The sequence below is a fragment of the Aythya ferina genome (genome assembly GCF_964211825.1).
Source record: "Aythya ferina genome assembly, contig: HAP1_SCAFFOLD_88, whole genome shotgun sequence".
Classification (NCBI taxonomy): domain Eukaryota; kingdom Metazoa; phylum Chordata; class Aves; order Anseriformes; family Anatidae; genus Aythya; species Aythya ferina.
In genome coordinates this window covers 249,479-275,605 of record NW_028181427.1, presented here as the reverse complement: position 1 = coordinate 275,605, position 26,127 = coordinate 249,479, and the positions used below count along the sequence as shown (strand labels likewise).

The 26,127-nt window shown below is 48.9% G+C and overlaps 1 long non-coding RNA gene and 1 pseudogene across 2 annotated transcripts; both read left to right on the top strand.

The window, feature by feature from the left end:
- Positions 1–1,648: 1,648 nt before the first annotated feature.
- Positions 1,649–3,714, top strand: LOC311428517. The gene is made up of 3 exons (XR_014687755.1): positions 1,649–1,989; positions 2,814–2,892; positions 3,084–3,714. It is a non-coding gene; the product is annotated as an uncharacterized lncRNA (long non-coding RNA).
- A 7,850-nt stretch (positions 3,715–11,564) lies between these two features.
- Positions 11,565–12,672, top strand: LOC311428514 (E3 ubiquitin-protein ligase RNF114-like; annotated as a pseudogene). Its single transcript has 2 exons — positions 11,565–12,194; positions 12,409–12,672. The product of its transcript is annotated as an E3 ubiquitin-protein ligase RNF114-like (transcript).
- Positions 12,673–26,127: the final 13,455 nt, after the last annotated feature.

The following is a 26,127-nucleotide window of genomic DNA, read 5'->3' as shown; positions in this document are numbered from 1 at the left end:
TTAGCTGCCGGCCGGGTTAAACCACACAGCCCTTCTCCAACCCTCCCACCTCCCTCTTTGGGATGGGGGAGGGAAACGGGAAAGTGAAGCCTGCGAGTTGAGATAAAGACAGTTTATTAAGACAGGAAAATAATGATGATGATGATGATGATGATAATAGTACTGCTAATAGTAATGTGTACAAAACAAGTGATGTGCAATGCAGTTGCTCACTACCCGCTGACCAGTGCCCAGCGTAACCCCTAGCAGCCCGGCTGCCCCGCCCTATCCATGGTGCAGCATGTTGTCATAAGGCATAGAATTCTTTGGCCAGTTGGGGTCGGCCATCCTGAGTCTGTCCCCTCGCAGCTGTTGCTGTGCGCCGATTCTGATCGCTAGTAGGAGAGTGAGACACCGAAAGTTCCTTGGCTTGTTGTAAGTACTGCTCTGCAGCAACTGAAACATCGGGGTGCTATCAGCACTCTTCTAAACATCCTTTCACACTTCCTAAGCCAAAACATAGCAACCTACCCGCCACTAGGAGGAGAACTAACTCTGTCCTAACTGAAACCAGGACATGTATCTTTTCCACTTGGGTGCTATTGCTCATAATTTTGAGAATTCAACATGAGCAAGCTAGGAAATGTGGGTACATACAGAACCGCGTGTATATGGTACGCAACAGACTTGGGATGTGGATCCTGCGTGAGGCCTACAGGCTTCTCTTTGTATACCATGGAGCACTGGCTTGTAAACATGGTGAAATTTCCCATCCTTGATGGGTCTAATACAACAAGTCTTTCCTCCCTTCTCTCCCCTGTCCTCTTTCTTAATGTAGGCAGTTGAGAAAAACACAGGTAAGTGGCTGTAAGTCCCCGGGATACCTATTTACGCTGGTTACTGAAGAGGATGGCACTTGGTCACTCCATGGCTTTCATTTGGCCCCAAAGCCTTCTGTAGTCATCTGAATTCACTCCTCAGTGACTTTTCTGTGAAGAGAGGTAGGTGCAAACAGGAGATTTTATGAATTCCTTGGGGAGGGAGCAGTGTGAATTGCAGCTTCGTAGGCACAAAGCAAACTGTTCTAATTGTGCAAAGTAAATTGATACTTGGTAAGTTCAAACTTAGTTTTATAGTTGGCAACCACAAAAGTAAACCTTAGCTGTGATCCTACCAGCACAGTGGTGTAGCTCTTCCCTTCCCCTTGTCCTCTTGGCTCTTTTAATGAGAGTGCAAGCAACAAACCTGTGCCAAAGGGTGCTGTATAGTAAACAATGGGCAGGCTTTTTTCTAAAAAGCACGAGTTTGAGTTATGTGGTGTTTGGGTGTTTCTCTTGAAACGATTCTTACCTCCTTGAGCTGTTAGATCATAATGCAGGAAATGAAAGTGCTGCATGCATAAACAGAGTAATCAAACATACACCTCTTAGGAAGAGGCTTGCAATGTAATAGTGTTTGTTTTGAGCACTGTTAGATACAGTTTGACATGAATGGAGTGAAAACACCTTAGAGAAAGGTGTTGATTGTTCTCACTTTTCCAAGACAGAAATAACTGGAGTAGATTTCCCTCCTGCATGGAACAAAAGTTGCACCTTTTTTTTTTGTCTGGCTAGCTTTCAGTCTCTTTAAGAATTTCTCTACAGGTCACAGTTTTAAGTAGACAGTTTAAACGTGCAGAGCGATAAGTAAGTGGAATGCAGTGGTTGTGACAACAACTTCTGATCTGAAATGTAAAGAAAAATCAATCCACTTCAGGGTGCCTTTTTTGTTTGTCTGTTTCCATTTTACAAGAGCAACGGTGAAATAAGGAGAATCCCATCTTCACTGTTTCAAAATACTTTGTTTCTGCGTTTCAGTCACCAGAACATTGAGGAGTAGAGCTGGTGCAAAAACTGTGAGACGAGTCCACGGAGAAAACAGGGACTTGGAGCTGCGCCGCAGCTGTAGAGTCGGACGCAGTCGGTACTCTACTACTAACTCGTCCATTCTATTTGACAAACTTATAACAAAGTAAGTCATCTTTTCTTGCAGACCTCTTAAAATGATCTTTCTTAGCAAGCCTTTGCACTATGGCATGATGTTGGCCTCGACTTGCTCTGTATTTTGACAGCAAAGAGGTATGGCTGCTCCTGGCATTGAGAGTTCAATTTGTTGAGTTTTCCGCATTTGGCAGTTTTCTTAGCATCAGAAGTGCCTTCATTTTTAATGAACTTTTTGTTCCATACTCACAAAAGTGAATGTAATGCTTGATTAAGAAACTGAGGATGGTTTGATACAGTCAAAGCAAAGTAGTCCTAGCGATTCTGCATTTCTGTCCATGGTTTATTTCTGTTTCTGAAGCCAAAATTGTTTTCTGCTTCAGAATTTGCTTTCCTTGCATTTCATCATTTTCTACAACACGAAACTTAGATTCCCATGTAGAGAAGAACAAACAGCCTTTCCTCGGTTAACAAAAAATGACTTAATGCTACTGTGCAGAGCAACTTAAGAAGGATTAAAAGTTGACATAATTTTTTTATAACATCTTAGTAGGATGTCAGAATTCTTATTTTCCTCCTGCATTTAAATATATATATATTTTAAATGTGCTCAGTAAGAGGGGAAAATAAACCTGAAAACAGCGTATGTTTGCAAATCCTCAAAAGCTTGTTCTTAAATCTCTATCAAAAATAAAGATTTGACCTAATTTTTTGGTAATGTCTAAAATCTTGGCTAAGTGTCAATGACTTTTGCTTTGTGCGTACTACATTAAAATCTCTTACTGATTATGCGTGCTGTTTTATTTTGTTCATACATGCCTAACTTTGCTCTTACATGTCAACTTTGTATCTTAGTACTGCGGAAGTTGTGCTACAAAAAATGGATGAAATGGAGCAGATGCGTAGATGCCAAAGATGTTGGGAAGATGTTGAGGTACAAATGACAGAGCAAATACTCCGTCAGTTTGCCATTTTTGTAGAGTATTTCACGTAGGGAAGTAACTTAGTTGTAATTTTTATTTGAACTGAAATAACTTCCTTCCAAAGAATAGTGTGGTCTAAACTACCATTTGGTCTTGCTCTCTGGTTATATCTTCATGTCTTACTGATACGGTTGTGCTCCAGATATCTTTTAAGAGTGGAGGAAGCATCTTCTGCAGAAGATGTGGGATAACGGGGAGATGCTGAAATGCATGTCTTCCACTCCAGTTTCTGAATTGCCTTCTGCATTTTGAATAGACGCTGTTTACAAACAGCTGTTTCGGACTTGGGTTTTTACTCCAAATGTTACTAAAAGCTCTGCCTGGGGGACTGAATATGCAAAAAGACTGGTGCTTTCCATCAGCTTGGCAGTTTAAGCTGTTTAGCTTTTTATCCGTAACTCCTAGATCATATTTCTCGTCATGCTCAGGAACGCACTTACTTGGAAAGCTTAACAAAAGGCAGTGCATGGCTTCCTGTGTTGGTCACTCGCTCGAATTTTGATTCCTGTTAATGTCTTTTTTCCCGAGAGCTCACAAAGAATCTCCAGTATCATGTAGCTTTAATCATCTGTTACAGGCAAATGGAGCTGTTTTCTTTAATTGACCTAACTTGCATTTTAGAATTCTTCCTTGGTTGCAAACTGCTCCCAGAGTTTTCAGGAACTTGAAGCCTTTCAAATTTCCAGCTGAATGAACTGATGGCTACTTTATGTATATTTGTTCGTGTGCTGGCCTTGCCTGAGAGCTTAAATAAACCCCTGTCTCTAGAGGAACCCCTGTTAAAGCTGTATGCAGCAATCATACTCCTCTGTCTTAGTTTTGCTCTATTAAATTAAACTATTTTATTAAATTACTGTTTCTTATGAATGATAGGCACATCGTTTTAAAACTTCCCGATAACCTACTTTCATAGCTTTTTGTTTAGCTCTGAATTGCCTTCTTTTTCTCTCAAATCACAGAATGGTTGAGGTTAGAAGGGGCCTCTGGAGGTCACCTGGTCCAACCCTCCCCTGCTCAAGCAGGGACACCTAGAGCTGGTTGCCCAGGGCTGTGAAATGAATCCAGAATTGTCCACAGTACTTTTTATTAGCATCTCTCACACGCCTGTATGATTTCTTTTGGTATGTCTGCTAGAAAGGTAGTTCTTTTTCCTTGGTTCTGTCACACTGTAGGTTATTAACCTATGATTAACTAATGCACTCAGTTTTGTATCTGGGCAAGTATTTAACCACTGCATGTACTGAGCGCTGGTTTAGAGCAGAAATTCTTGTTACTGATTGTGGGTGCACGCAATCATATTCCCATTCTCTCCTCTTGTGCAATAATTTATTTTTTGTGTGTATACGGGGTGCCTCGATAATGTTACTGTGTAAGCATCAACAGACAGACGTGTCTGTCAGTGGATGTACATGTATGCACGTCTGTTTTTCTGCACGTTTGTGACCGATCTTTCTTGCTGCTTGGAATTAGGAGAACCTTGATATCTTGACCTGTGTGAAGTCGGACTTTGAAAGAACTGGACCTGGCAGTCCAGATGAGATTGGTGAGTTCTGGTTTTAAGTTTTCTTTACTCTGTTCTAACCAAAAGCCTTGTCTTAAACAATTGAAACAAGCTAATCTACTGGGTATTTGTCTTCTGTAACAATTCTGTGTTGCTATTGACTTCACAAGCCTTAGTATGAGCTCTAGGGCTGTACTGTAGTGAGCTCAGAACAGGTGAAAAAAAAAATACAGCGCTTTTCCAAACTGCTTACAAGATAAAAGGCAACAGATGGTTGTAGACAGGTGGGAATGGAAAGAAATGGACAGCATTACTCAGCATGCGAAACGGCGATACCGCTACAGCAGAAGCGTGACAGTTTTCATGGTTTTGAGCAGCACAGCAAGAATTTTCAGGAAGCAAGATAGATAGGCTGCCAGATGTGTATGAAAAGCTCCTCCCAAGCGTGAAGCTCAGCAGGAGGGAAGATAGCGTTGTGCATTTCTGTGTTTAGGAGGCAGTCACCGTAAGCTGCTGTCAGGGCCTGTAATTAGGAGCTGTCATCTGGGTACTCAGTGACTTGTGGAATGAGGTTAAGCCACGAAAGCCCATATTAACTTGGAAGTGATGGGAAAACTTACAGTTTTTGAGAAGAACGTTAGTTGTGATTAAGGCAGTAAATTAGATCATCCTTGTAGGAGCTTTCTAAACAGATCAGAACAGGGCAAGACTGTACTTAAGGACCGAAAAGGGTGTTGCAGTAGACGAGCTGACGAGTTAGATTATGTGATAGAGCTCAGCTGCACACCTGCAAAGGAGCTCAGAGAGACAGTGACAGGAGGCTGAGCCCCAGAAAATACTTTGCTCCTCCCTTCAGAGGCCCAGAGGAGCAGAGAGATGCACAGTGGCAGGTGGGAACCCGAGGGAAGTTCTTCAGAGGAAGAATGGCTGGGCCATGGACTAGTAAGGGAGAAGCAGAGTTGACTCCTTTGGAGGTTTAGTTAGGAAAATATTAGCTCAAAGTCTTAATAAGAGGAGCTTGAATACAAGGAGGGGGCCAGTCTAGAGGGAGAAGCTTGGTTAAAGTGTGTGGGTTTCAGGGAGCTGTGCAGTAGAGACTTGCAGAGAGGAATTTTAAATAGCATGTTGAATGGGAAATTAATTGATGATCAAAATGCAAACTACAATTTTAAATCAGGAAAGAGCTAGAATATACTTTTATAATGAAAAATACGCCAGAAAAGAGTGAGGAAAGTGTCAGTGTTGTTATAAAGGAAGTTATTGGAAAAAGGAAAGGGTTAGAGGAGCACTAAAGCAGAGAAATTCATGCTTTTGTGATAGAAGTGTTGGAACACCAAGGACTGGAGATGGTAGTGATCACAAACTCATTTACTGATCGCTCAGTTTTCTGTGTGCTGTCTGTATACCCCACGGCACCTACCTTGCATTCAGAAAGCAATGCAACCTTTGGGGTTAAAAAATAAAAACCAAAGAGGGCAGTGCTTTCCAAGAAAAAAAGATAAGTCCTTTTGGCAAACAGGTAGGTGAACGGAATATGTATGTTCCTTCCTCGGTGTCCTGCTGTTAACGTGAGAGGATATTCTCCAGAACCCAGTAGATAATTGCACTCTGGTTCTTGTGTTTTTTACCATCTTTCATGAAACAACTTCAGGTTACTTGACAGAAGCTAATGGCCTAAGCTTATGTGCATTTGGCATTGTTTTCTCATTGGTGAGCTTCAAGCCTGTGTCTGGCCCATTATTGCTCCCAGAATTTGTGGCAGAGCTAGACTTGGACTTAGATTACTACGCTTAGTCTTAGCACTACAGATTATTAAAACCCTTTCCATTAAATACTTTCTCAAACTAAGAAGTGACTTTCTGAAATAGCTGTTTTCAGAAGATCTGCATCTTAGCTAAGCAATATGACAGAATTTTGCCTGTTGTTAAACACTGAGGCTGACGACAAGTCCATCAGCAGTTTCAGAGAGGACAGAACAATGTCTAGATGCATGCTCATCTGCTAGGATTTGTGATTTCTGAAACGTGACTTGCATAAATTCATCTTAAGGTTTTGCAGGATCCACCGTGTCATTAAAATAACGATAGTAATAAAACTTACAGGCATCTGTGTAATGCATTTTGGATTTCATATAATTTGCAAAAGTACTTAACGATTCGGTGTCATTTTGTGGTACACTACAAACATCAAAAGGAAGTGAGAACAAAGAAAATGATGGTGAAGATGTTCCAAGGCGTTACAACCTTCGACAGAGTAAACCTGTTGACTGCTACCAAGCTCCTATGGAAAGTAGGTTGAACGCACAGTTTCTCTTAAAACCTTATTTCTTGCACATAAGTGAGATAAAATTTTTGAATGTAAATACATGTGTTTGCACACACAGTTCTGTTTCAGTTCTGTACCTTCATTCTGCACATGAACTTCACTGTTTTTATCAGACACGTGTGTCCTGTGCACATTGTATTTCTTTGCTGTTTGGCATGCTTAGTGCTATGTATCCTTGATATAACAGTAATTAATCACACTTAACAGTCTTGCTCTTGTGATTTTCAGTTCACCTTTAAACAGGGTGTAGTTTTCCACTTGTGCCATGCACTGATGAAAAGCAAAAACAGTTAAAAATTCTTCTGGAATTAGGGATGAGTGAAACACGTGGCATTTTCTTTATCTTTTGATATCCTCCTCTCTTAAATGTATCTGTATCATTATTCTAAATTCTTTCCTTTCAGTAAGACAAAGAGATCGAGAGAGGACTAACTCGGGCCAGCCCCATTCTGTCAGACAGAAAGAGTCACTTGAAAATGCTGGGTCACAAAAATATAGAAGACGTGCCAGGTTGGTGTATGGCTAGTGATAGCTCTTACTTATCCGTAGAGCTGTCAGTCTCCTTACTGCATAATGCTTCAAAGGGTTTTCAGTTTAGTGGTAATTACAGAGTAAGTTTATGATCGGTACTTTGGTAGTCTTAAGGTAGAGAGGAAAGAACTATTTGGAGGGGAGGAGGTGGATACTTTTAAGTTGGTTTCTTTTTTAAATCCAATATTTGTGGGTCACTGATAAGATGATTATGGAGGTAGTGTCTGAGTTTCTGTAACTGAAATTCTTTGGTTCTGGAACTGAAGCCAGAATCCCCCCTTAAAAATCTTAGTCAGACTATTTAATCTTGAAGGATACAAATGATTTTCTTAAAACCGAAAATAATTTTATTCAATTTAGAGGGAGAGGCTTTATGGAAGTTTTGTTAGATTTAAAAAAAAAAAAAAAAGAAAAAGTTATCACTCAAATACTGACTCTAGTTTCTGTTTGGAATCAACTAATGTTTCTATATGAAGTTAACCTTAAACAATAAAAGATCTAAATGAAATGATAAATTGCCTTAGTAATGATAAAGGCTTTTTGGATTCTGTAAGCAGTTAGTGCGTAGAGAATGCTGTTGATTGCCAGATATTTTGTTGAGCATTCTTGAAAGCAGACAGTTGTCACGAGGAAAATCATGTCATGGCCTTTGAAATCAGATTCCTAAGGAGTACAATGGACTGGAAAATAGATCTCAGAGTAAATTTTGAGATAGAATTCCCTTAATTTTTGGTGTTACTTAGTATCTGCTCTATTTTCTTTTTAACTTTCTGGTCTATATGCTTGCTTGCAGACAGAGACGTGCAGATGACATCAGTGATTCTACACCCTCTTGCTCATCTCCCTTGCTTAGCACGTGTGATACGGAGGATGGTGGTGAGAGCAGTGAGGATGGCGAGAGCAACCAAGAAGGTTGCTGTCGTTAGAGAATAGGGGAGGGATGAACCTCCTTCCAATGAATATTTAGCCATGTTTAAGTTTATCTGAATGTAACTGTGTAAGTTTATGTCAATTAATTAGGTCTTCTATATATTAATTAATGTCTTCTACATTTGCTTGGCATTATTACGAAAAACAAATCTTCGAGCTGCATCTTAAAGAAAAAGAAGCCCTATAACTTCTCCTTAATTCAAATCAGGACTTTTCGAGTGAAACGTCAGAAACGGGACCTAAAGAGAGTTCAGAGGGATCAAAAGAAAGTTGGAAGAAGTCAGGGAGATGCAATGCAAATAGTGTGGTAAGTCGTAAACTAATCATCATGTCAGCGAGTGTTTCCAGTGATTATGAAAGATCTCAGTGTGCCATCTACAACTACCTTTGTTGATGGTTTTCTCTAAAGCAACTTCAAAAATTGCCCAGAATGTTTCCATTGTGCTGAGATAATTTCTGATGAAACCTTGATCTAGATTGCTGCTTTCTTTAACATACAAACTCTGTTGTGTTGAATTTCTCTTTAGATTGGATTTGAGAACGTGGGTGGTCTTTCCGAACACATCGCAGCTTTGAAAGAGATGGTGATTTTTCCCTTCCTGTATCCAGAAGTTTTTCAGCGGTTCAATATTCAGCCCCCAAGGTAACTCATTACAGTGATAAATCTTAAGTCAGCTGTTTTCAGGAGAAAGTTCAATTAAGGTATCAATATGCTTCCATGCTTCAACATTTTTGGCAGCGGTGAACATTTGTTTTAGTAGTAGCAAAAAGTGGTTTCTTAAAAACGGATAGAATCAAGAATATTTGTAGGTTAAAAATATAAGCAATGTCTTAAAATTTTAAGTTTTACCATCTGGTGTTTTTAAAAAGTTGGGTTAGTTGGGTTGGAGTGGTTTTGTTCTCAGTTTTATGTACAAGTCAGCTTGATTAGTTTGTAAGCAAGAAGGGATTATCTAGTGGAAGCCAATTGTAATATGTTGCCTGGAAGCCCAGTTGTTTTTCCTGCCTACTTTTGCTTTCTTTTTTTTTTTTTTTCCTCTGAGTGCTAAGGCATCGCTTTTCCTTCCGGCTTTAGGCTTCCTCACTTGCCATCAGCAATAGATGGTCTGAGAGACCAAACCCAGTAACTTAATGCTTTTGAAAGGAGCATTAAATGCTTTACTAACAGATTCTGCATATTGTGAAAGCAAGAATATGCAGTTTATTGCTGCAGAATGAACTGGTGATTCACCATTCAGCCCATTCTCAGATTCTGTGCTGAAGTTTGCCCGTTTGGCTCCGGTTTGCTGTAATCACCCTGTTTGTCAGCAGTTTTGGAAGTGTCCTTCCGGGACAGTATGCTCTCTTTTGAAGGTTTTATACGTTTGAGTTACCCCCTTATTCATTTCTTTGGGTGAAAAAAATGAATTTTCTTGTGAAACGTTGTAAAAACGCAGAACTTCTATCTGTTCTGCCTCTACCCACACTTCAGCTATTACTGCTGTCTTGTATATGACGTGTTTTGGTTAGAAAAGATGAGTTTGTTCTAGAGACGATGGTTGTAGGAGGTACTCATCATGATGTTTTTTTTCCTATCTGGATCTTTTTTATTGCAGAGGCTGTCTATTTTATGGCCCCCCAGGAACAGGGAAAACACTAGTTGCTCGTGCACTTGCCAGTGAATATAGTCAAAGTGACAGGAAAATATCATTTTTTATGAGAAATGCTTGGGACTGCATGAGAAAATACATGGGGGAATCAGAATGCCAACTTCGTGTGTTATTTGAACAGGTAAGGTTGAAATGCACAGTGTATTCTGTCAGAGTTGAAACCATTATTTTTTGTGGTCAACGTTTTTAAGTAGAACTTGCTCTTTTTTTTGTATTTTGTTAGTTTTTTTTTTCCCACTGAAATGGAAATGCCAGTGTTTCTGCTGTGAATGTCAGCTGTAAGAACTACTGGAACGATTTGCTTCCTGTCAGCCGGATACAGTGGGTTGACACAGACTGTCTTCTGTTAGTCATGCCAGATACTCCAGTAGCTCTATCAGTAGAGGTCCCAGAGGCTAAAATGAAAGATCTAGTTTAGATGACATTCCAACCATGATGTTTTTGTGCATTTTTCCTTTAAATAATGCTGTTTTACTCTGTGTTTTTGTGCTAGGCCTATCAGATGCGACCTTCAACTATTTTCTTTGACGAGATAGATGGTCTCTCTCCTGTGCACTCCAGTAAACAAGACCACATTCACAGAATCACAGAATCACAGAATTTCTAGGTTGGAAGAGACCTCAAGATCATCGAGTCCAACCTCTGACCTAACGCTAACAGTCCCCACTAAACCATATCCCTAAGCTCTACATCTAAACGTCTTTTAAAGACTTCCAGGGATGGTGACTCCACCACCTCCCTGGGCAGCCTGTTCCAGTGTCTAACAACCCTTTCAGTAAAGAAGCTCTTCCTAACATCTAACCTAAAACTCCCCTGGCGCAACTTAAGCCCATTCCCCCTCGTCCTGTCACCAGTCACGTGGGAGAACAGGCCAACCCCCACCTCGCTACAGCCTCCTTTAAGGTATCTGTAGAGAGCAATAAGGTCGCCCCTGAGCCTCCTCTTCTCCAGGCTGAACAAGCCCAGCTCCTTCAGCCACTCCTCGTAGGACTTGTTCTCCAGGCCCTTCACCAGCTTCGTCGCCCTTCTCTGGACCCGCTCAAGTCCCTCGATGTCCTTCTTGTAGCGAGGAGCCCAAAACTGAACACAGTACTCGAGGTGCGGTGTCACCAGAGCCGAGTCCAGGGGGACGATCACCTCCCTAGCCCTGCTGGTCACACTGTTTCTGATACAAGCCAGGATGCTGTTGGCCTTCTTGGCCACCTGAGCACACCGCTGGCTCATATTCAGCCGACTATCCACCATCACTCCCAGGTCCTTCTCTGCCAGGCAGCTCTCCAACCACTCATCTCCCAGCCTGTAGCTCTGCTTGGGGTTATTGCGCCCCAGGTGCAGGACCCGGCACTTGGCCTTGTTGAACTTCATGCAGTTGGCCTCAGCCCATCGGTGCAGCCTATCCAGATCCTCCTGCAGAGCTTTCCTACCCTCGAGCAGATCGACACACGCACCTAACTTGGTGTCATCTGCAAACTTACTGAGGGTGCACTCAATGCCCTCATCCAGATCATCGATGAAGATATTAAAGAGGACCGGCCCCAGCACTGAGCCCTGGGGGACGCCACTAGTGACTGGCCTCCAACTGGACTTGACTCCATTTACCACGACTCTTTGGGCCCGGCTATCCAGCCAGTTTCTAACCCAACGAAGCGTGCGCCAGGGGCGTGGCTGTGCGGCGGCCGCCGGCGAGATGGCGGTGGCAGGGGGCGGTGGCGGATCCTCGGCATCCTGCGCACCCTCCACCCGCGGCCTCGAGCGGCCCGACCCGCTGGCGCGCTTCACCTGCCCCGTGTGCCTCGAGGTGTTCGACAGCCCCATGTGCGTCCCCTGCGGACACGTGTTTTGCACACCATGCCTGCAGGAGTGCCTCAAGCTCAAAAAGCCAGTCTGTGGTGTCTGCCGCAGCACCCTGGCGCCTGGCAGCAGGGCTCTGGACTTGGAAAAGCAGTTCGAAGCGACAGAAACCACTTGTAACAGCTGCAACAAAAAGATGTTTCTCTCAAAGATGCGCAGCCACGCAGCTTCTTGTTCAAAGTACCAGAACTATATCATGGAAGGTGTGAAAGCTGTGACTAAAGAACCACTCCACAACACCAGGAACTTCCCCAATCGCTTCACCTTTCCTTGTCCATATTGCAGCAAGAAAAGCTTTGATCAAGAAGGACTAGTTGAGCACTGAAAAACATTGCACAGCATGGATGCAAAACAAGTGGTTTGCCCAATTTGTGCCTCGATGCCGTGGGGAGATCCAAATTACAGGAGTGCTAACTTCATGGAACACCTTCAGAGACGACACCGGTTTTCATACGATACTTTTGTGGTACGTGTTTCTTCATCCTTGGAATACGTGAGCCTGATGACTCTTAAAACCCAGCTTTTTTTATGTAGCCACTACTGTAAAATGTAGTCCTTGCAGATGGTATAATGCGAGAAGTTGAATTACTGTTAAGTCAGAGGAGGAGACAGCTGGTTTTGTGTTGTGTTAACCAATATGGCCCTGGCAGTAAAAGAATTTCTGTACCCTTCGTTCATAGGATTATGATGCTGATGAAGATGATATGATGGCACAGGTTTTGATGCGTTCTTTGCGGGATAAATAAAATAAAAAAGAAGACTAATTGTCAAACCAAGCTTCCATGAGAGGGAAATGGCCAGCATTCTTGCACTTCTCCCTGTCCATGCCAAGATGAACTCAGGCATTCAGAAATATGGAAGACTTTAATCTTAGTTTTGAATCCCCATTTGATCTTTTGGTATCATTCTTGTTTTTTATTAATATGACTATGTTGTTCAACCACGTAAGGCTAATTTTCTTTTTTGTTTCACACAAAGCTTATTTATAGGTCAGTGTGGAGGAGACAGTTCTGTTTTCCTTCACATCTGCCTGTTTTCTGATTGCTTTCTGCCAGTTGTGCTAGTTTGACTAAAGCCAGAAATACTCCAAATTGACTGGCATGAACTAGCTGGTAAACCTCTTCTTCCCCTGATCTTGTTTACATTTCGTAAATGATAGTATGAGAGGTGTCTTTGTGGCTCTTTTCCTTTAGTGAGACCCCTAGGTGCTAACTCACCAGATTAGTTCCTGTTTCAGCTGGCCTATGATGCCTGTGATTTCATGATGTTTACCAGTGTGTGAATTCTCACAGGCAGCCTCTCAATTATATGGAAAACATGTCTCCAGTATGTCTTCAAACTGCAACATTCCTTAGCAAAAATGTTTGAAGCTGAGTAAGAAACTAGTTCAAAACACTTTAGTTCTATACCTGATTACGATTTTGTTCCATACTTTGACCATAATTTCTAGCCTGCCTGGAAAACAGAACTTTGGTGTTAGCTAAAATGCATAACTTTCAACTGTTATAGCAAATATTAATCATTTGTTGGCCTTATTAAATTGGTGTTTAAAAAATCGGTTTTCTAGGAATCTTAAGCCTTATGCTTGTAGGGGAATTCAGAAGCTTTTTCAATATCCGTATCTTATGTCAACTAAAAATTTCATATATATATTCCTAGTTGTTCCATCCCTCGAGGCAAGCTGGTAGCAAAACTTATAACCCGTAGCACTTGCACAGCACTGCCTTCTGCATTGCAGATTCTAACAAGTATTTTGAATTCCTGTTTTTACTTAAACGTCGCTAAGGTAGCTGAAGCTGTACTTAGATTGTTTTCCATATACATACAGGATGGAGGTTTAGCTTTCAAAGAAAATGTAAAATATAAACAAGTTTGAATTCATAGACAATGGATACTTGATACTCAGTTATACACTTTCATTGTAGAGTTTCATTTTTAGTTTAACACTAATTGCACGGTCAATATGCTGAGATCAAGCAGTCTCAGAGACCCGAACAGAGCTTGGAAATTGGAGTAGTAGTGCTGAGATGTCTGGTCTCATTGAACTTGGCATGCCTGATTGGAGCAGTGGACCTGCATCACCACAGAACTGAGTACTAATCAATTTATTTGACCAATAAACTTCACACTCTGCAGACTGCAGCATAACCTTACCCCTAAGAAATGAAACGCACCCCAGCTAAAACATCTTGATTAAACTTTGTGTCCAGCAAGTTTGTGGCTTCTAATATATTTAACTTGGTTTTGGTGTGCTTTCCCTAATGTGGTAAGGCTGGTATAGATTCTCACTGAGGTATCTGCTTGGTGACTGCAATCTTAGTCTTAGGGAAAAAATACATCAGTGTGGGAAAAGTACTGTGTTATGGGGTTGGTGATTCCTAATGCTTGGTCTGTGAAGAGATTACAATGTGCTAGTGGTTGGGTAGGGATTTCTAGGTTCTGGCTATGACAAAGTTTTGTGATAAAGATTGGCCTGAGTCTAGATTTCTGCAACTGTTCTAAGTGCACTTCCATGCAATTCTGACATTCATAGGTATTACAGTTTTGCACCTACATAAAATCTGCTTGATCTTTGGGGAATGAAAAAAAAAAAAAAAGGATGATGACCTGTTTAATTTACTGTGAACACGTTAATTTATCCTGAAAACTAGTAACTCAATGCCAAAACAGGTGATTCTAAACGATAGTTGAAACCAATTTACTAAGCCTGATATCAGCAAGTGGTCTGTGTTAACTTACCTATTTTTTATGTCTTAAAATGAGTCTTGTCCTTAAAAAGCTTGTCCATTATGACTACTCATGGAAGAAAGTCATGTGGAATGGAACAAAATTTACTGAACCGGTAAGTAAAACCTATATTTTTCTATTAGTTCCATTGTTTCAACTCTTCTGACGCTTATGGACAGCATAGATAACAGAGGGGAGATTGTGGTAATCGGAGCTACCAACAGACTGGATTCTATAGATCCTGCTTTACGAAGACCAGGACGCTTTGACAGAGAGTTTCTCTTCAAATTGCTAAATACAGAGGTGAGAACTTAAATTCAACATTAGTGCTACCATGGCAAAGTCCAACTTTATAGGGAAAAAAAAAATGACAACTTGAACAAAAGAGTGATATGTGGAGACACTGCCTTGTTCCATGGAGGGCAAATCTGGTACTGGATATATATGGTCAGGATGATACCACCAAGTAGTTAGTTCTATAACCAAACCTTTCATTCCCAAAGTTGTACCTGTTTACTTAATTCTCTACCCTCAGCCCGCAGGATGGGGGAGAGACGACCACCCAGTAGCCCCATGCTGGCCTGGGTGGAGCCCGAGGCTCGTCAGGAGAACACAGCTCCCACTGAACACCATGGGCCGCTGTTGAATGGTGAGCGAGGGCCCCCGTCAGGGGGAGCAGGGCTGGGGCTAGGGAGCGGGGGGGCCAGCAAGAGCACCCTGCTCAGCGTCAGGACCAGCATGGCAGCCCAGCCCCCAGACACCCCCAGGGAGGTTGTGCCAAGGGAGCAAGCACGGGGCTGGAGGGAGGCCAGAGCTCCTTCCTCTCCTCCCTCCTGCCTTTGGCCACCCTCTACAACCCTCCTTCTTCTCCTGCCTTCTTAGAAGCTGACAGCTTATGTAATACACAATAAATGTTTGTTCATTGTCTTTTGTATTACAAAAACAAGGAGTTCCGTTTGAGGAGCGGGAGTTGCGAAAGCTCCCTGCTGAAGTAAGGAGCTGTATAATACTTGGCTAGACACTATGAAAATTCTTTTGCTTAATGTAACAAAAAAGAGAAGGCCCCTCCCCTTCTCTCCTTCTGCATCTCAGCTGCCTCTTTTGTTCAAAGACACTGTTGCAAAGCTCATGTAACCACCTCCTGATAAGTTGCTAAACTAGTGTATCAACATCCTGCCTTCCTGTCTCACGCTGGCCCAACATGACCAAAAAAAAACAAAAAACAAGTTGAACCACAACGCCGAGGAAGACTATGGCCTTCATCTTCACAACCACCAGAGGGACAGAGACGACCCCCTACCAACAGTGCGCGCAGTCGCAGAATATACCAGATGTGCTGCGTAATCCCGGAATTACCAAAATATAAAAAGGGACCCTGGCGGGGGTGAGGTGCGCGCCGTTGGCAGAGCTGAGACTCCCCGGCCGCCCAGCGCTGTTTTGCTTGCTGTTGCTTACTCAATAAATTCCTTTCTATTATTAATGCAATGCTCTCTGAAAATTAATTAAGGGGGCAACTTCTACAACCCTCCTTCTTCTCCTGCCTTCTTAGAAGCTGACAAGTTAGCTGTCTACAAGAAAGAAGCGGAGAGCTTGCACAGCATTATGTCCTTCGTCAGCAGCACGCAACAGGTAGGTGTGGCCTTGCCATGGTGGCTGTGCCTGTGTCTCCTGCGGGTCGCGCAGCTCTGCTGCCAGGATGCTGGCGGGCTGCTGGCGAGGCAGAGCTGCCGCCCTCCAGGAGCCCCGCACAGCCCTGAGCCCCTTGAGGCTTTGGTCCTGCTGCCGGCCATGGGTCTCCCCTCTCACACTCCCCGTTGGTCTCTCTGCCACCCGGCTGCCAGGATAAAGACCTGAAGATGAAGTTCCTAAGGAGCATCATCAGCGTCTGCAGAACTGCCAGAAACTGTGGCCTGTGGTGCGGCCTCGATGCCTTCTGCAACAAATACCAGCTGATATTTGTTTTTGGTATTTGTGAGCAACTTTGTTTCTCACAGGGGGACTACCCCCGTGCCGCCCAGCGCTGAATAAACACACCTACTTTACAATCTTATGGATTGTGGAGTCCGTTTTCCACAAGCCACCTCTCCTAAGCCATTCCCCACCACACCACCTAAAACCCTTACAGCTGCCTACTATGGTAGAGGCTGGAATGCTCAGCACACCATGCAAAGGATTCCCCGGCCCTGCACGTGTTGTTGGAGTTTTAATGGAATGCAGGCGTTTGAAGGTTTTGTGCCTCTCCCTGGCTTAGGAGAGGCAGCAGCACAGTGCCCGCCGGCACCAGCTCGATGTCAGCTGCTCCCTTGGACGTGTCAGGATGAAGATGGTCTGAGTGGCCAGAGACACAACACTTTCCTCCTCGTCATTCTGCAAGGGCTGGAGGACTGCAATGGAGAGCAACAGAGCAGAAATGAAACCCACCTGTCTGCAGAGACTGCGGGCAGAGCCTGCCACCCCTCCACCCGTCACTTCCCGCAAAGACACAGAGGGACCAAGGGGTTAGAGTCAGAGAATCATTAACTATCCTGTGTTGGAAGGGATCACTGAGCCCAACTCCTGACTGCACACTGGACGGCACAGGACTTAACACCACATATCCAACAGCTTTGTCCAAATGCTTCTTGAACACCCACAAGCTCGGGCACCATGCCTGCTTGCCTGGGGAGCCTGCTTCAGTGCCCAACCACCCTCTCAGGGAGGAACTTTTCCCCAAAATCTGATCTGAACATCCCCTGACCCGGCTTTAAGCCACTCCCTCGCCTCCTATCACCGGTCGCCTGAGAGGAGAGCTCGGTGCCTCCCTGTCTGCTCCCCGTCACAAGGAAGTTGTAGACAGACGTGTTTTGCTGTTAACATACTCCAGAAAAGCCCTTTCTCTTAGCCACCCCGGTACTGGCCAGCTTCAACCCCAGCCGAGCTTTTGGCCATACAAACTTTCTCCCTTCCCTCTGAAAAAGGTGAATGCCCCCTGCCCCATTGGTCGTGGACCCACACCCCGCTGCCTTCACTCACTGCTGCAGATTTCATGGATCTTCCTCTCGCTCTGGTCCTTGCAGTGCTGTGCGGCAAGACCTAGGCACAAAGCTGCTGTCAGAAGCCTGCAAGGCGCCCCCCAGGCCCACTCGCATGGGGACCCAGTCCCGGGGGGGACTCTAGGGACACTGGGGCTGGCAAAGGCTGACAAAAGAGGGACCCTGGGGGCTGTGGCTCACCGATGAATCTGATGGCTGCCTCCCGCAAGGCGACCTGAGTGTGCTGCAGGTACGGCAGGCTCTGCTGCAGGTATTTCTCCACCTTTCTCTTGTCCTGCATGAGCTGGAGAGAGCGCAAGGTTACGGGGCTTGCAGACCCTGCCCAGCTGGACAGACCACTCCCTCCTGCCAACACCCCCCCTTCCCCTCAGGCCATTCCCATCTCCCAGCCACGAGCCCTGTGGGGCTGGGGTTTTGAGGTATGGAGAGAGCTGTTGTCTTTACCAAGCACTCTGCGATCCTCCAGGTCTGCTCTGTCTGCGCCAGGTGCTTGAGTTTTTCCTGCTTCAGGAAGTTTGCAGCGGTGACAAGGGCTTCCAGGGAGGCCTGCAGAGCAGCAGAGGCTGAGATGGCACCAGAGCCCAGGGAAGGGGACCTGGCAGCCCCCACCTCTTGGCAGGGCTGCAGGCCTTTCCCAGCCCACGGTGGGATAATGCAGTGGGGGGTGAGTGTGAACTGCGTTTGGCATAAGGAAGGAGGGGAGCTGTGCCCCCATTCTCCATGACGCAGGCGGCTGCACCCCGAAGGGACACACATGCCAAGTGCCCAATTACCTTCAGCCCTGGCCCCGGACACCCAGGCAACCCCTGTGGTGTCAGTCTGCTAGTCCCTCTAGTCAGGTATGCCATACGCACCTTGGCCACGCTCTGGGTCTGGTCACTCAGGTGAAAAAAGAGTGGGAGCAGGCTCCTCTGCACGACCTTCTTCAGCTGCCTCTTGTGGCGCCACAACGCAGCCTGCATCACTTTGTTGTAGAGGCAGATGGAGAGCTCTTGCAGCTGGCTGCACTCCTGGTAGGAGGAAGAGAGGAAGACTTCAGCAAGAGCTGCTCCCTGCCCGCGGTGAGCAGGGGCGTTAGGGTGGCTGACGTGAACGGAGGTGCTACAGAATCAGAGTGTGCTCAAAGGAGCTGTGGCCAGATCTGTAGCCACAGTGAAAGGACGCAGCCCCACTAGAGGGAACGTAAGAGGCCTCCTTCACGGGGGGCAGCTGTCATGAGAGTGCCCATTTGTGGGCTCAGGTCCCGCAGCAGCCTTACATCGTTAAACAGTGGCAGGATGTCCCCAGCCACTTGCAGAGCGATGGAGCTGGCCTGCTTCCTCTTCACGTGGTCCATCACGTTTCCGATGAGAAGCAGGGCCTTCATCTTGGTGTCAGCCCTGGCAACCTGCAGGCCCTGAATGATGCCTGGCAGCAGCACGGGAAGTTTTCTTGCCTGGAGGAAGGACAGAGTTTCCGTTTGGTGAAACGATGAAAGGCCACCCTGGGCAGAAGCCTGTGGTGCCAGAGCACCAGGCTGCCATCTTGCTCGCGCAGAGGCAGCACGACGAAAAGGAGGGCAGCTGAGCAAAGACTCTGTGCCCCCTTTCGGACCCGCCCCAAAAGGTACATGGCATGCATGGAAAGCTCCCCAGAGAGCCGCTGGGCCCCTCCATGGCCAGCTCATTTCTTGGCCATTTCTTCTGCGCCACAGAGCTGCGGGCAGAGCAGAGCTCTCCCAGCTGGCCGGGAGCAGGCCATGATACCTTCAGGACAAAGGCCCACCGGCCTTCACAGTAGTGTGCCCTACTCACCATGACAGGTGTCTCTGACGCTCGGAGGAGAGCGCTGAGCACCAGCGAGTGCGTCACTCGGTTGGGATGCTTCAAGAGCCTCTGGAGATGGTGCAGGGCCCCCGAGTCGTCTTCTCCAACATCTGGGTGGGCCAGCAGCTGAAAGGAACACAGCATTGAGAGACTGTCAGAGGCTGCAGGCAGCTCCCGGCTCTCCCGGCGCCTCAGGCCAGGGGCCCCGGGGCCAGGCAGCCTGTCCTGGGGCAGCTGTGGCTGTGGAGGGCCGCAGGGCCGCTGAGTGCCCTGTGCCTGGCAGCACCCAGCAGCCTTTCTTTGCTTGCTGCTCCCGCACGGACGTCCTGGAGGAGCTGCCAGTTTGGGGGTAGATGGGCAGAGGCACACACACGGCCCTGAAGAGGAGCAAGGCCTCGTCCAGTAACTCACCGCCAAGTGAGGGATGCAGTTGTCCTCTGAGATGAAGCCCGGGAGCCTGCGCAGCTTCTGCTCCTGGAGCACGCTAAGTGTCTCCCTCAGGACATTCTCCATCGTCTGGTGCTGGGAGAACATGGTTTCCCACATGGCCAGGGCAGCGCTGCAAGGACGAAGCACTCAGTCAGCAGGGCACACTCCGCCCCAGCGCCGTGGCCTGCACAGGCCCCGCAGGCCCCAGGCTGTCCTGCAGCCCTGGCCCTGCCGCCCCCCTCCCTTGGGGTGCCCTGGGAGCCTTGTCCAGGCAAGCAGGAGAGGGCAGAGATGACGTTCCCTGTGGTGGCAGGGATCCTGGCTGGCTTGCTCAGCTCTGGCTGCCCTGGCTGTGGCCAAGGAACCACGGCTGGCAAGCATGGCGGCGTGGAGGGCCCTGCTCTGGAAACGCAGCGTGCAGTTTGCTGTGGATGTGTCAGGCGGATGTGTCCTGTCCCCTCCCCTCCCATACAAGAAGCCCTGAAGGTTGGCATGCCTGTCAGATGATGGCGAGATCTGCAGCAGGGTGCTGGCCACCTCCCTTGGCCGCTGGTTGGCCAGCCAGAGGATGAGGATGTCCAGGCTGCGCCGGGCTGATGCCGTGTTGATGCACTCCACGTGTCTGTAGATGCACCTCACGATCTCTGGCACCTGGAGAGGCAAAAGTGGAGTGCAGACGTATTTTCAGCCACTACTCACACAACTGCCCTTCCCATCGCTCTGGGATGGCTTCCAGGGATTGCCTGAGGTGCCTGAGAGGGCTGGACGTGGCAGGGAGGAAGCGGGGCCTGACATGGGCTAACGGGCAGGGCAATCCAACTACAGGCCACTTACGTCGGTCAGCCAGGAGGCAGGGTCTTCGATGGCCATATCCAGAACAATGCCGGCCTCCTGCTTGTCGTATATGTTGGAGTCTCTCAGGGCTTCAATGACCTGGAGGATGACGTCTGTCCTCTGAGACTGCTGGAGGTATTTTCCAAAGTTCTGCAAGGAGGAAGGGACGTAAGACACGTTGCAGCAAGTGCCCTGATGGTGCTGCAGAACTGAGCGGTGAGAGCAGCTCTGGAGACAGATGCCTGGCCGTGCTGGCAGCAGCGCCCACGGGAAAGCAGGAAGCAGGGGCTGCAGTCCCTGCGTGGTGGGGGCTGAGAAGAGCCCTCGGGGTGAGGGACCAGGGTTGGAGGCACGGGCCCAGGGTGCTGGCCCTGCAGATATGTGGGGCTTGCCGGTGGCCAGGAGGGCCAGGAGGAGCTGCTGCTGTGAGGCTGGAGTACCGCCTATGGAGAGGTCCTACTCAGGGACAGCAGGACCGCGCGGGCCAGAACAGCGAGGCCACACCAGCCGCACTGATGCCGGAGCCCTGTGTTCCCACAAGTCTCCTGCTGCTGCTGGGACAAGTGTGCCAGGAAGGGAGGAACTCATTACCGTGGCAATGTCCGTGGTAGTGGGCGAAGGAAGCCACGGTACGGCCTTGGCTTTCCCTTGAGGCTGTTGACTAGCTTCTGGTGCTGTTCTTCCTAAACACGGCAGCGGAGGGGGACAAAAAGAAGAAGATTCACAAGGACAAGCCACTTTTGTTAGGAGGCTTACCAAGTGGCGAAAAGAGCTTTTGAGTAGGAATGGCTGAGGAGGGCGGAGATGCTGCAGAGCCCTATGTTAGCACTATGTTAGCACTATCTGAGCTGCATAAAACCGTGCATGTGGTTCACTAAACCTTCCAATTCTTCTTAGATGTGAGAACATTTCACCACCAGGAATGGGAGGCAGTGTTGGACAGAGATGGAAAGCAAAGGCAGACAGCTGATGGGAGCAACGGAGATGGCAAGAGAGCAAGGGGTGACGTGTGCCTCAGGGGTACGCATGCAAATGCTCCCAGCCTGGGACACGCAAAGGAACGAGAGCCCTGCGTGCAATCGCACAACTAAAACGCTCTTGGCCTAACTGAGGTGTGGGGGGTGGCTCGAAGGGCTGGAGCGCTGTAGTGCAGGGATACGAGGGGTACATACAGGGATCCTCTCTCTAGGAAGACCGCTCTAGAGGTCTCCACAAGAGCGCTCCTTGGCACTACTTAGGAAAAGAAGCAAGTGCCTCAGGCAGTGCCTGTGTCTGGAGGGGAAGGAAGCCCAACACAGCTTCTCTTACTGTTTGTCTGGAGGAATCGGAAGAGGTAGTGAAGGGCATCCAAAGCCTCCCATCGTAGCTGCCAGTTCTTGCAAGTGTGGCAAAGGAGGAGCCATCCCACCAACTGTCCCAGGAGCGGCACATTGCACTCTGTGCATCCGTTCGTGGGTCCTCCATCGGCGCTGTGGTCCTGGGTGAGGGAGACAAGGAGGGAAGTGCTGTGGGAGGCAGCTGGGGCCGAAGTCCTGGAGCCAAGAGTGTGCCCAGGGCTGGGTCCCAGGTGAGTCAGCAGCCTCGGCCATGCCTGCTCTCCCACCGTGCTCCCTGGGCGCTTGAGGCCTGCACAGGACGGGGGGCAGAGCTGGCGCCTGAGAGTGCTCTCAGGGACTGCGAACATCCCCCAGGATCGGGGTCCATGGGCAAAGGAGGGCTGAAGGCCCTTGCTTCAGGGCTGAGCCCTAGCTGAGGGTCTGTAGCCGGGCTTGCCTCGGCAGCACCCCTGAGCTGCAGGCTGATGTGGTCTGCGGGGAAGGGGAGGTGGGCTGGCTGGAGGGGTGCGTGGCTCCTTACCTCCGGTGAGAATCTTGTGGGTAGCCATCTGGTCAGCTTCACGGCCCTCCCCACGGCCCTCTCGCAAATAGCTTCGCTGTGGGAGCTGGCAAAGGGCAGCAGAATCTGTGAGGGGAGAAAGTGCTGGTCTGCCCTGGGAGCTGATGCCTTCTAAAGCAGGAGCATCAGTGCTGGGCTCCCGCAGCCCTCCGATCTCGGGAGGAAAGCGCCGCGGACAGGGAGGCAGGTGGACAGCAGCAGCACCAGTGGTGACCAGTGCAGTGCCTCGGAAGAGGGGTCCAATTCCTGCCGCTGCGTTGACGCAAAGGAAGCCCAGGAGCGCCATGGGCAAGGCTTTTCTCCGACACAGGAGGAGTCTGTGGAGGGGAAAGGTCTGCAGCCAGGGGATACGGGGCTGCCAGAAGACCTGAGTGGGCAGCCCCTGGTTCCCCCAAGGGAGGCGGGCACCCTTCCTGCCCTGTGCTGCCTGTGCGTGGCACTGCAGTAGGGCCTGTCCGTTCCGGAGTGGATGCTGAATTCCCTCCGGGTGAGGAAGCGCCCCTGGGAACCCCGCTCTTGGCAAGTGGCAGACCTGCAAGATGTCCTGCAGCTCCCAGAAGCCGGAGACAGGAGAATTTCTGATGAATAGGCCCAGCATGCGGTCCATGGCGTCCAGGGTCTGCAAGGACAACAAAGGGGTGGCAGTGGATCTCCAGTCCCTCTCCCTCTGCCAGGATCTGCACAGATCTCAGCACAGAGCAGCCAGGGATCAACCCAGAGGGATGGGTGTTCCAAGAGCTCTCCCAGAACATACCTCCAAGTAGTTGATGCGGCTTGGGCCCTCCAAATGCTCGTGTGAGGGCAGCAGGAATACACTGTTGAAAGACGCGAGCAGGATGCTCTTCTTCCTGCCCTCCAGTGCTGACTTGACATAGCTGCAAAGAAAGCAAGGGGCCTCATTGTCACGTTGTCATGGAGCAGGGCCTCAGGGCCTCAGGGAGGAGAACGCAGCACTGCGGGGCCTCGGTCCCTGCCATGGGGGCTGCCTTCCACCTTCCAGAAGCCCCGAGGCTTGGCGAGCAGCGGCCCCGCGGCCGGCACTGCCAGGCTGCTGCCTAGACAGGGGAAGCCTGGAAGCCAGGCCCAGGGCCAGAGCAGGGGCTGGGCACGTACCTCAAGTGGCCAAGTGCAAGCATGGCTTGCTGCTGCACCGCTGTGTTCAGAACGTCCAAGGGCTCGTCTTCCAGCAGCACCTGCAGAGCACAACCGGGATGGCACCAGGCATCGGGCAGCACAGCTTGGCAGCGCCAGCAGAGCTGGTCCAGGTCAGAAGGGCCGGTGGAGCCCCAGTGCCCCCAGCCAGCTGTGGCACCAGAGGGCCGCCCTGCCACCTCCCTGCTGCTGACGGGGCTTCTCAATGGCCCCAAGGCCGTCAGCGGCAGCTGAGTGTCCACGCAGCGCTTGCCCCCGCCAAAGCCCTCGAGAGTCCCGTCCCCACAGCCTGCCCTTGCACCCCTCCCAGAGCCACCAGGGGGTGTCCCCTCACCTTAATATGCTCTGCCAGCTGGTATTTGCTGCAGAAGGCATCGAGGCCGCTCCACAGGCCGCGCCTTCTGGCAGTTCTGAACACTCTGATGACGCTCCTTAGGAACTTCATCTTCTGGCTTTTATCCTGGCAGCCGGGTGGCAGAGAGAACAACGGGGAGCGTGAGAGGGGAGACCCATGGCCGGCAGCAGGACCAAAGCCTCGAGGGGCTCAGGGCTGTGCGGGGCTCCTGGAGGGCGGCAGCTCTGCCTCGCCAGCAGCCCGCCAGCATCCTGGCAGCAGAGCTGCGCGACCCTCAGGAGACACAGGCACAGCCACCATGGCAAGGCCACACCTACCTGTTGTGTGCTGCTGATGAAGGACATAATGCTGTGCAAGCTCTCCGCTTCTTTCTTGTAGACAGCTAACTTGTCAGCTTCTAAGAAGGCAGGAGAAGAAGGAGGGTTGTAGAGGGTGGCCAAAGGCAGGAGGGAGGAGAGGAAGGAGCTCTGGCCTCCCTCCAGCCCCGTGCTTGCTCCCTTGGCACAACCTCCCTGGGGGTGTCTGGGGGCTGGGCTGCCATGCTGGTCCTGACGCTGAGCAGGGTGCTCTTGCTGGCCCCCCCGCTCCCTAGCCCCAGCCCTGCTCCCCCTGATGGGGGCCCTCGCTCACCATTCAACAGCGGCCCATGGTGTTCAGTGGGAGCTGTGTTCTCCTGACGAGCCTCGGGCTCCACCCAGGCCAGCATGGGCCTACTGGGTGGTCGTCTCTCCCCCATCCTGCGGGCTGAGGGTAGAGAAGAGGCAATCTCACAGAAATGGCTCGGCGCTGTGTGAAGACGCGGGCTACGCTCGGGGACTGCTCCGCAGCCTCGTGCTCCTGCCCTGTCCCGTCACAGCCGTGCCAGACACTGGGTGGCCGGGGCTGGCTGCTCTGGCTTTTATAGGCAGCAGTGGGGAGTGCCCCGATGACGTCACAAAGGGCCCTTCTGTGACCCGCTGCCGACTCGGGGAGGGCCGGGTGTCCCCTGCAGGGGCACAGGGGCAGCTTGGAGAGAGGGAGGTGGGGGAATCTCATCGAGTCGAGATAGAGCGCTGACGGCATTAAGCTAGGATGCTACTCAGTGTCTTTGCTAACCGTGGTGCATTGTGCAAATTACCTAAAGCAAGAAGCCGTGGGCCCCTTCCCAAGGTCAGTCTCCTATGAAGACTGGGAGCCTGTCTTAAGAAACTGGCAGAAACTGGTCCTGCGGATGGACAAGAGCCAAGGAGCAACTGAGTCTGCGCAGAGACAAGAGGTCAAGGAGCGGAGACGAGGAAGAGTCACCAACCTTCATCCCCACAACCCCCGACGACCACCACCAAGACACACTGCGCAAGCGCAGATGGGAAGAGTTTCCAGCAATGACTGCTTGGGACTCATTTTAAGACGAAACGGGGACAGGTGATGAGTATGTGAAGCTTCAGGCCTATGTAACTCTTCGCTGTAGATAAGCAAGGCAAGTTGCCACGTCGGGTGCGCACATCTTTGGTAGGACTACCCCCCGTTCTGCCCAGCGCTGAATAAACATACCTGCTTTTCAGTCTTACTGATTGTGGAGTCCTTTTTCCTCAAGTCAGCTTGCCTGTGGGCACCGGGCTCCTCTCAGGGTCTGCTGAGGCCCCCGTTTGCTCTCGTGTCTCTTGCCATCCAGCGTGTCCCATACCCCGGGGAACACCCTTCAGCACACTGTGGAGCCCTGCCTGTCCCCTTCCGCAAGGGTCAATGTTGAAGATTGACTCCACCTTAAGGGACATAGTGCCTTTTGTGGCTTCTCTCTTCTCTTTGAAACAACGAGGATAAAACAGAAAAGATGTAACATAGCAAGCTGAAGGGATTGCTGAACTTGATAAATTGTTGTATCGGCCTTAGTTTTGTATCGGCCTTGCTTTTGTATCGCGCCTTGCTTTTGTATATAAGACTCAGTTCTAGCCACAAAATCAAGGCTGAAGAAGAAACACGGTGCCCATTAAATTAGCCTTAATTGAATTAGCCTTTTTTTGCCTGCTCCTCCTGCATGTACGTCCTGGAGGAGCTGTACATTTGGGGGTAGATGGGGAGGGGTGAGGGTTGTCATATTTACCCAGATATTGCCCCTTACATAATCGTATCTCCCTATCTCTAAGGCGGAAACAGATCCTAGGCCAGGAGCTGGTGGGGCTCATTGAGAGG